Source organism: Zootoca vivipara, chromosome 1 (assembly GCF_963506605.1).
Source record: "Zootoca vivipara chromosome 1, rZooViv1.1, whole genome shotgun sequence".
In the NCBI taxonomy this organism is placed as follows: Eukaryota; Metazoa; Chordata; class Lepidosauria; order Squamata; family Lacertidae; genus Zootoca; species Zootoca vivipara.
The window spans coordinates 76,874,820-76,885,769 of NC_083276.1; positions in this window are offsets into that span (position 1 = coordinate 76,874,820).

The following is a 10,950-nucleotide window of genomic DNA, read 5'->3' on the forward strand; positions in this document are numbered from 1 at the left end:
AGAAAAATCAATTTATTTGTTGTGGAAACCCCCCCCCCCCAAACATAGGGCATGAATCTTAATTGGTAACTTTCAGGTATTTCCGTTTTGATGAAGAATGTTATGGGTTAAAAGTCAAATTATCTTAATTCTTGCTTTGCTACGAGTACATACATACTGAGAATTGAGATCCATGCTCATGCTTGATTAAAGCATGTAACTATGAAAGCAAAGATGCCAGTATGAAGACTTTGCATTAATTTTTTAAAAATAAAATACAAGATCAGAATCTCAAGTGGTGTAAAGTTTTGCTAAATATAAAAATAACCAAGCACATAGGAGAACAAGTCTTTCTTCCACAGCCAGCATAGCTTCTGCAAGGGCAAGTCCTGTCTCACAACCGATTAGAAGTTATTTGGGAGTTTTAAGTATCCTGGTAGTTGTTTCAGCTTGCAGAGTATACTTGGACTTTCAAAAAGACCCCTGAAGTAAGCTTAGTTGTGTAAAAAGATGAGCGGTCCTGTGGTTCAAGGGGACGGAGCAATTCCCCCTGAGGAAAGCATTCAGGACCTTTTAGAGAAGAGGCAAGGAGGCGGTGACTTGCATGCATGCATGCAAGGAAATGTGCATGGCTTGGAGAACGTGCATGAAGAAAAGTCTGCCTCCTCAAGACTAGAACTCTGGGACATCTCATGAATTGCAGTTTTGGAAGATTCAGGGCAGATGGTGGTACCTCTCCAAGCATTGATGGCCACCTACTTGGATGGCTTTAAAAGAAGATCACACAAATTCATGGAGATAAGGCTATAAATGGCTTCTAGCTACAGTGGCTGTGCTCTGCCTCTAGTGTCTGAGGCAGTAAAGTTCTGAAGACCAGGAGTCAGAAACCATAGGAGGGAAGAGTGCTCTTGTGCCTGGCTCCTGCTTGCTGGTTTCCCACAGGCATCTGGCTGGCCACCGGGAGAACAGGATACTGGATGCATTGGCCTGATCCATCAGGCTGTTATGTTCTGATGCATAACATTATTCAATTGGAGAAATAGGCACGATGGTACTGTAGTGCTGCAAGAATTGCCAATGAAGGCCGTTTAACTTCTTAAGAATGCTTTTGACTAAGATGCTCTGATTTATTATTCTTCCATTTGTCCTTACGGAGAAGGCAGGTTGAGACACCCTGCCCGGCTCCTAATGTGCGCCAGAGTCTCTTGACTATGCCAGTGGGATCCTAGAAGAATGTAAATAGCATTTGGGGCTGAGCGGAGTATGTTTCTGAAGCACCGGAAGAGCACGTTACTTTCACATCAATGTAAGCAGAGGCTTATATAATGCTTCTTAAAATCAGTTGGCAGGAAATTCCACTGGGATAGAGAACTTGCTCATCCAGAAACAGCCAGAATCTTCTGATACAGAACAAGAGCCACTGAAAAAATAATAAGGCAAATCCTAAACTCTTGTCTCCCTGCTATTAAGCGTCGGTTGCATAGGACGGGTGCCCTTATGGATTTGTTGGGTTTTGAAGTTCTACTGCTTGACTCATTTGCAGTACCCCAAGCATGAGACTATTTGAGAGCAGCTTTGCTTATCTGGATGGCCTGGTGTGTGTGTGGGTGTGTTGACACAAGGCAGCGGCAGAGATAACAGGCTTATATTGTGTGTGACTGAGTCTTACTTCCCTGATTGAAATGCTCATGTTTAACTTGCTTGCAAGCCATCTGCCCGAAGATGATGAGCCCTCTTGGCTAAAGCAGCCCCTTCTAGTATATAAAACACTCCTGTTTGCACATCACCTGGAAAGGTGTTGGAGTCAGTCAGGTCTCTTCCTGTACTTTAGACCTTGGATTTATGTAACAGGCAATTCCTGAAAGAAGACTTGGGAAAGCTGGCTGCAAGAAACCCAACATACAGAAATTTGCACTGCTGCTACATAGTCTACCTTTTGGTTTGTCCTACATTACAAGGGAAGGCCAAGACACACATTCTTGGCCAGGGGTGGGGGCTCTCTGGTCTTCCAGATGTTGTGGGACTACAACACCCATCATCCCTGCTGGCTGTCCAGGCTGGCTGAGGCTGATGGAAGGCCAACAGCATCTGGAGAGCCACAGATCCTCCTTTGATTGTGGCCTCAATTTTAGCTCAGTGTTTTGAGTTCTTGACCTTGCAGAAATGGCAGGTATGTAATACATGGAGGTGCCCAGCTGGCGAGGGAGGAGGATTAAGCTGGGTGAGTTGGAAAAGAACTTGTTTCTGCTCTTGAACTTCCATGATCAAATATTTCTAGCTGCTGCAGGAAGAGCAAACTGGCCACCTTCACATAAAGAGCAGGCAACCACCACACTTTATAGCATGCTTGTTCTCTGTAGGGCTCTTCTCTCCCATTGGCTAGATTTCTCTCTGTTATGTGTAGGGAGAGTTGCTGGCCCTCTCTTCCCCGCCCTGCCATATCTCCACATTTTGTTTAGTAATGCTGCCATAATGTATTGCTCACTACCGTACTTCCATGAAATGCGCAGCTTACTGCATTGTTTACTAGGAAAGCATTGAATGCAATAGAAAGTGACTGAAGTCTGATCGAATCTGAAATAAGCTTACTAATGCTGCTAGGAACTGATGTTTGCCATCTTAAAAAAAACAACCAAACTGGTGACCTTACCCTTCTGGTATGACTTCATCAGCTATTGGAAATACAACATATCCACCCATGTGATGTTGCTGCTCAACTGTTCTTTGTCTAGCTGGCAGGGGGAGATGCCTGATGATGCTCACAAAGAGATGATTTGAAACCCCAGCTTGGACCATGAAAGTTAAATTCTACTCTGTGTAAAGAGAGCAGCCCTTTGATTGTTCATTTTTTTTTCTTTGAATAAGGAATGGCTTTTGAAGAGGAGACACACACACACACACATTCCCCATACTCCCTCCTTCACACACATTAAAATGTCCTCAGGTTCCATCTGTGTTCTTCCTGGTATCTTTGGGGCAGCACAGAAGCTAAAATCAGATGCTGACTGATTAAGCTTATTGTACAAATTAAGCTTATTGTAGCAGGAGGGAATCCAGCTATGAAAGCAGAAGTAAACTCATCTCCTGCTTTGGCCACGATTCCTTCCAAAGGAACCCGTCAGGGGCAAGTTCATGGCTGCACCCTGCTGTCAGTAAACAGCATCCTTCTTGGTTCATTCCCAAAAAGGATTTAGGTAGGAAAGAAGGGGGGCGGCAGAAACAAAGCAAAAATAAAATGAAAAGCAAAATGGCCTCTAGCCATTACCCCAACTTGGTAACCTCCAGCTGTTTTGGAGTATGGCTCCCATTAATCCTGACCAATGGTTGTGGTGCTGAGGGTTGATGGGGGCTGGAGTCCAAAAACTTCTGGAGGGGGGACCACATGGGCATGGAGTTCAGTGACCACAGTGAAGCAAGTATGGTGACAGGGAGAGGAACCACAAGAGGTGTCCTTCCTGCACCACTTGCAGTTGCCAACCCAGTTTCCTTTACGCAAGGGCTCATCTTCTAGAATGCCATAGCAGCCTTTGTACTTCCTGCTCACAAGGTTTGGGAAGTTAAAGCTTGTCAGAATGGGCAATGCAGCTCACAGTTCTTTGTCAAGATATATCCGTCCACCATCCAAGGATGTCATCTTTTTGTCCAAACATCATGTATCCCAAAGGATGTATTTAGATGCCAACTAGCTGTATGCATGATTATTTCCAGGTATGGCTGGTCAAGTGGGATCAAAATGTCTCACAGGGAAGACTTGCACATGTAATTTGCACAAGATATATATGCAGCAATGACTGCATATATAAATAGTTATTTGTTAAATAACTATGAGGTTGAATTCTCAAATGTGAAGGAAGCACAACGATCTCAAACTGGAAATTGTGGGTGTTAAAACTTATGAAGAAAACAATGTGTTAAAAAATGGGAATGATTTTCCAGAGCATAGTCCATTTGAGTCCTAACAGAGGAAAAGGATGATACAAGGCTTTGTCATAGTTATGTGGTTGTAAATACCTATTTTACCATTGAGTTTCCTGAATGAAGAAAAGTATTAATATGATGTTGCTTAGTAGTGCCTTCACAGTGCCTTCACAAATCTAGGGCTGGATTTTGGGGGAATTGTGTTGCTTCAGTGCTGAGTTCCAAACAGGCAGATTGTTGCTTTGCCTACAGTAATTTCCATGCTAGGAGGCAAGTGGCTAGCCCCATCCCTCTTAGGAACTAAGTAGAAAGCTTGAAGCATAACCGTTCTGCAGCACTAGGCCTTGCTCGTTTTTGCCTGAGCATTCATCCCAATACTTGGCCCAGTTTAGAAAGATGGCGGGGGCGAGGCAAGTTTATCAACTACCAGCCTTCCCACCAATAACATTTGCTAATAACAATGACTTGTAGGGGCTCTTGTAGAGTCTTGTCTCCTTTTCCTTGTGATCAGTAGCACTGAACAGCCAAGGGCATTCTGCTCATGTCTAACCCAAAGCACCCTAGCTCTTAGCCTTAGTCAATTAAATCCTCTGCCTTACCAGGCTTTGATATTTTAATCTGCGATTTGCGAGTTGTTTAAACAAGAACGGCTTGGAGCTGCTGTTCCTCTGACCCGTTAATTAGACTCCAGTCACAAATTTTGACCAAGAGGCAAAGTGGAGAGGAGAGGCCTGTATTATGGGAAGCTCTGAACACCCGTAGAACTTTGTCAAATGTTGTCAAGGGCTTGTTCCATTGGGGTTTCTGGAATCAACAATGGATGGAAACTAAGCATCATGGACTGCAAGTAAAGTATTGCTGGGATAAGCAGAGTTGCGCTAGAGCACCTCAATTTCGGCTGCTGTGGCCAATGCCCACATGGAGAAGTGCAGTTGGGCTTGCTGCCACAGAATACCTCAGGGAGGAGCCAGCTGAGGCACTCAAGGCTCAGAATCTTGTTCAAGCCCTTCCTCCTCACGATCTCCTCTTCATTTTCCACACTATGCTTAAGTAATAGTTTGTTGTACGGTGGCCAACAATTCCTTCCCGCTGCTCTGTAGTGGTTTGGGGGGATGGGGTGGGGGAAACATCTCCACTGTAGCGAGGAGGCTTCTCCCGTCAGGCATAAAACTTTAACCGGAAACAATCGGCAGCCTTGAAATGGGAACAGCAAGCTGCAGAAGTCAAATCATCAATAAAATATTAAATGGCAGAAATGTATTATTGACGCCACCTCTGCACAAAGCTCCCCCCCTTTTAAACCATACCCAAAGGAGGAGGAATGTAGAACATGGAGATATTCTGCTTTTTTTGTCATAGATGCGCAGATGTGTTTAAATGAGAGCATATGGCCAGCATTCATTGGCTTTCAGGAATAATAACCACCCATCTAGCCCGCTACTGGTGTGATGAGGTGAGAGCAAGAGATTTGCGAGGCCCAGCAGCTAAGGAAAGCTCTTTAAGTTGACTGGTGACATGTCACAAGAAGTACGGCTTCCTCTTTGCATAAATAGCAGAGCAGAGTGGCTTCAAGATGCTCGGGACTGAAGTGTTTCTCTCTCTCTCTCTCTCTCTCTCTCTCTCTCTCTCTCTCTCTCTCTCTCTCTCTCTCTCTCTCTCTCTCTCTCTCTCTCCTAAGTGAAGGTATCTTGTTTAAAGGTGATACTGGGCCAGAAGCAAAGTGGTATTCTACATTCTGTAGAGCAGTCTTCCCCAACCAAACTCTAGTCTGAAAGGACGAGAGGAGAGGGCTGCTGTAGAGAACTTTGGGAGTAGGGTATTTGTAGAGGTCTTTCGTGTTCCTCACTGAGAGGCTGGCCTACCACTAACATTCACAAGGTAAGACGGCAGTAATGGCATCCTGGGCAAAGAAGGCCCATCTCCCTGTCTTCTCTTCCTCACTCACAAAGAAGAAATACAGGTGACTTCCCACTTAGATGGGGGTTAGGCTCCCCCCCCCGTGTGCTTAAGTGAAATGTGCGTACGTGGGAAGCCCACTGCAGTATATACAGCTTCCCTTCCAACAGCTGTTGAGTGGAGTAGTGTGGCAGCAGTGAGAGCTCCCATGTGCCATTTTGGAGCCCTTGGAGTAGGTTTTTTTCCCTGGACTTTTGGCTCATGGATGTCCTCTTTGGGCTCTGAGGAGGGTCTCATCGTGAGGCACAAAGACTTCCCATCTCCCTCCCGCCATTCCAGGTTAGAATTTGTTTGTTTGTTTGTTTGTTTGTTTATTCCCCAGCATAACTGGCAGGGATGCCTGTGCCTGTGTTGTTTCTCATGCCAGAACAGAAGTATTACAAGGTATTTTATCCTTCTTACCATTGTTTATGTGAACATATGCGTCTCTAACTTCCCCCAAACATCATGTGCAGGTGTTTCCCTGAGAAACTAAATTCCAAGGCCACCCATAAAACAAAATATAAATCCATCTACATGCATATTCAACACTCATTTTAAGTTATGGCAAGCCTTTAAATCATCACAGGATGAAGGTTGCCCACATTTCTAAAGAAATCTGTGTCCCGTCTGACCCAGCATGGCAAATAAAAATGGTTTGTAGCAGAGTTAGCTGTTTGCAAACCAAATCCAATTAGCTGGCCTTCGGCACCATTAAAAATGTCAGTTTGAGGGTAAGTTGCAGAATGTTCTTGTTTGCACAATGCCTCTAAAAGATAAAACAGTTTAAAAATAAATGTCAGTTTTAGACTTTTGCATGCATAAATTAAAAGTAATAAAATATTCACTGTCAACATACTATTGATTAGCTGTGATGAGGGGGTGGAAATAGGTGATTACCTTCAACAAATTTGCATTAGGTATAGGAATGCAGATTTTTGAGCGGCACAGAATTCATTAGCAGAGAGCTAAGGTCTGCCAGTGACTTATTGTTCCGGGAGGGAGATTCTCTTTAGGGTCTTATGGGCTTACAGGGAAAATGTTAATACCATTTGCAGGAGACCTGAATCAGATCAGGACTATGGTACCGGGGGGGGGGGGGGTCCCTTTGCAGTGCAGACCCCTACAACTGGATTCTTCAGATGCTGTGTTCGTAGCCTATTGACTTCACAAAACGTACAGGGAAAGAAAGCAAATAATCTATTTCATGGAGCCAAAACGGACACATCTTGCATTCTGCTTGGCCCTGGCTCTATTTTTTTTTTTGTACCAAATGTCGTCATAAGGCATCAGCAGCCATTATTCTATGGATTTTATAAGCATATTAAACTCAACTGGTTGTGCAGCTATTCAGCTATGTTTTATAGCTAATCCACAATATCTCCTAGACAGCAGCGATAGTAAAATACTAAGTAGATGGCAGTAGCGTAAACACCACTTTCAGACTTCCCTGACTGAGGGAATTTCAGAAAGGCAAAATAATAATAATAATAATAATAATAATAATAATAATAATAATAATAATAATAATTTATTATTTATACCCCGCCCATCTGGCCGGGTTCCCCCAGCCACTCTGGGCGGCTTCCAACAAAACAGAAATTCTAAAATACAGAGATCCATCAAACATTAAAATACAGAAATCCATCAAACATTAAAAGCTTCCCTAAACAGGGCTGCCTTGAGATGCCTTCTAAAGGTCTGGTAATTGTTGTTCTCTTTGACCTCTAGTGGGAGGGCATTCCACAGGGTGGGTGCCACTACCGAGAAGGCCCTCTGCCTGGTTCCCTGTAACTTGGCTTCTCGTAGTGAGGGAACCGCCAGAAGGCCCTCGGAGCTGGACCTCAGTGTCCGGGCAGAACGATGGGGGTGGAGACGCTCCTTCAGGTATACCGGACCGAGGCCGTTTAGGGCTTTAAAGGTCAACACCAACACTTTGAATTGTGCTCGGAAACGTACTGGGAGCCAATGTAGGTCTTTCAGGACCGGTGTTATGTGGTCTCGGCGGCCGCTCCCAGTCACCAGTCTAGCTGCCGCATTCTGGATTAGTTGTAGTTTCCGGGTCACCTTCAAAGGTAGCCCCACGTAGAGCGCATTGCAGTAGTCCAAGCGAGAGATAACTAGAGCATGCACCACTCTGGAGAGACAGTCAGTGGGCAGGTAGGGACTCAGCCTGCGTACCAGATGGAGCTGATAAACAGCTGTCTTGGACACAGAGTTGACCTGTGCCTCCATGGACAGCTGTGAGTCTAAGATGACTCCCAGGCTGCGCACCTGGTCTTTTAGGGGCACAGTTACCCCATTCAGGACCAGGGAGTCCTCCACACCCGCCCGCCTCCTGTCCCCCACAAACAGTACTTCTGTCTTGTCAGGATTCAATCTCAATCTGTTAGCCGCCATCCATCCTCCAACCGCCTCCAAGCACTCACACAGGACCTTCACCGCCTTCACTGGTTCTGATTTAAAAGAGAGGTAGAGCTGGGTATCATCAGCATACTGATGGACACCCAGCCCAAACCCCCTGATGATCTCTCCCAGCGGCTGCATATAGATGTTAAAAAGCATGGGGGAGAGGACAGAACCCTGAGGCACCCCACAAGTGAGAGCCCAGGGGTCTGAACACTCATCCCCCACCACCACTTTCTGAACACGGCCCAGGAGGAAGGAGCGGAACCACTGCATGACAGTGCCCCCAGCTCCCAAACCCTCTAGACGATCCAGAAGGATGTTATGGTCGATGGTGTCAAAAGCCGCTGAGAGATCCAGCAGAACAAGGAAACAGCTCTTACCTTTGTCCCTAGCCCGCCGGAGATCATCGACCAGTGCGACCAAGGCAGTTTCAGTCCCATGGTGAGGCCTGAATCCTGACTGGAAGGGATCCAAATGGTCCGCTTCTTCCAGGCGTGCCTGAAGTTGTTCAGCAACCACTCGCTCAATCACCTTGCCCAAGAATGGAAGATTTGAGACTGGGCGATAGTTGGCCATATTGGCCGGATCTAAAGATGGTTTTTTAAGAAGCGGTTTAATAACCGCCTCTTTCAGCGGGTCTGGGAAGGCTCCTTCATGGAGAGAAGCATTTACCAACCCGCGAAGCCCATCGCCCAGCCCTTCCTGGCTAGCTTTTATAAGCCAGGATGGGCAAGGATCAAGGAGACAGGTGGTTGGTTTCACTCGTCGAAGCAGCCTGTCCACATCCTCGGAGGTAACAGATTGAAATTGATCCCACAAAACTTGACTAGACAGGACTCTAGCACTCCCCCGCCCCGGCCCTGCTCCCACGGTGGAGTCTACCTCTTCCCGAATCTGAGCGACTTTATCTGCAAAAAACTTTGCAAAATCATTGCAGGAGATCATGTGGCCCGTACTGGGCCCGGATGGAGCAGGTGGTTCCGCTAAATTGCGAACCACCTGGAAGAGTCTCCTGCTGCTGTTTTCTGCAGATGCGATGGAGACGGTGAAGAAGGTCCTCTTCGCTGTCGCCATTGCCACTTGGTAGGCTCGAAGTTGAGCTCTAGCCCGTGTCCGGTCTGATTCAAAATGAGTTTTCCGCCACCGGCGCTCTAGCCGTCTCAACGACTGTTTCATCGCCCTCAGCGCCGGGGAAAACCACGGGGCTGTCCGGGCTCCATGCAATCTGAGAGGGCGCTTCGGAGCCAGACAGTCAATAGCGCTGGTTAACTCCGCATTCCAGCGGGCCACCAGGGAATCAGCTGAAAGGCCATCGACATGGGATAAAACATCCCCTACCACTCTCTGGAAGCCAATTGGATCCATTAAGTAGCGGGGGCGAACCATCCGAATCGGTCCCACCTCCCTGCAGAGGGGAAGGGTTGCGGAGAAGTCCAGTTGCACCAGAAAGTGATCTGACCATGGCACTTCTTTTGTTTCGCTTTTACTTAATGTCAGATCACCAACATCCATAGAGGTGAACACCAAGTCCAAGGCATGTCCGCGGCTATGAGTTGGGCCAGACTTATTCAGGGACAGCCCCATGGTGGCCATGCTTTCCACGAAGTCCCGAGCGGCTCCTTGTAAGGTCGTGTCGGCATGGATGTTAAAATCCCCTAAGACAACCAAGCTAGGTGTCTCCAGGAGCACATCCGACACGACCTGAAGCAGCTCGGGCAGGGAATCCTTGGTGCAGCGGGGAGGTCGGTACACCAAAAGGAATCCTGTACTGCCCCTATTGCCCAACTTCCAGAACATGCACTCAGAAAACTCCGTCTTACCAATAGGACGCCTGGTGCAAACTAATGACTTCCTAAAAATCACTGCAACCCCCCCTCCTCGCCCAGATGGCCTGGGTTGCTGTGCATAAGAGAAACCTGGTGGACAAGCAGCGCCAAGAACGGGCCCATCGGCTTCATCCAACCAGGTCTCTGTCACACATGCCAGGTCAAATCCTCCATCCACAATCAGGTCGTGAATGGCAGTGGTCTTATTCATCATCGACCTGGCATTGCACAGCAGCACCTTCAGGTCATGTGGGTATCCCTTGCTGATTCCAATATCCGTCCGGTCAGGACCAGACCCGGAGGCAGGGATAGTCCCCAGACAACGACTAAGTCTGCCTCCTCGGTAATGACATGGTCTGGTCTTAGCGTAACTCCTCCTCCTACCCGTGACCACTGAGATCGGTTGTCCCAGTGCATCACCCCCTGTGGAATCTGCCCCAGCCATTTTGCTTGCTGGGACCCCCTCCCGGGCAGCCCTGACCCCTCCCCTTAAAAACAAAATAAAACCTCTGTAAAAACAGCAAAGAACAGAACAAAAGAAAAACACAAAAAACACAATAAAACAATAAAACCAAAAACAATAAAAATTACAAATACACTAAAATTTAACAGATTCCCACACCCGACTAAAAATCCCTCCCAGCTATATATAAAGGGTTCATTAACAGATCCTGCCCCATAGGACAGATTTGAAGTTGATTTTACAGTCATAACTCAGTTTGAGTACGCTTCGGTTTGAGTACTTTCAGTTTAAGTACTCCGCAGACCCGTCTGGAACGGATTAATCCACTTTCCATTACTTTCAATGGGAAAGTTCGCTTCAGGTTAAGTACAGACTTCCAGAACCAATTGTGTACTTAAACCGAGGTACCACTGTATTTTA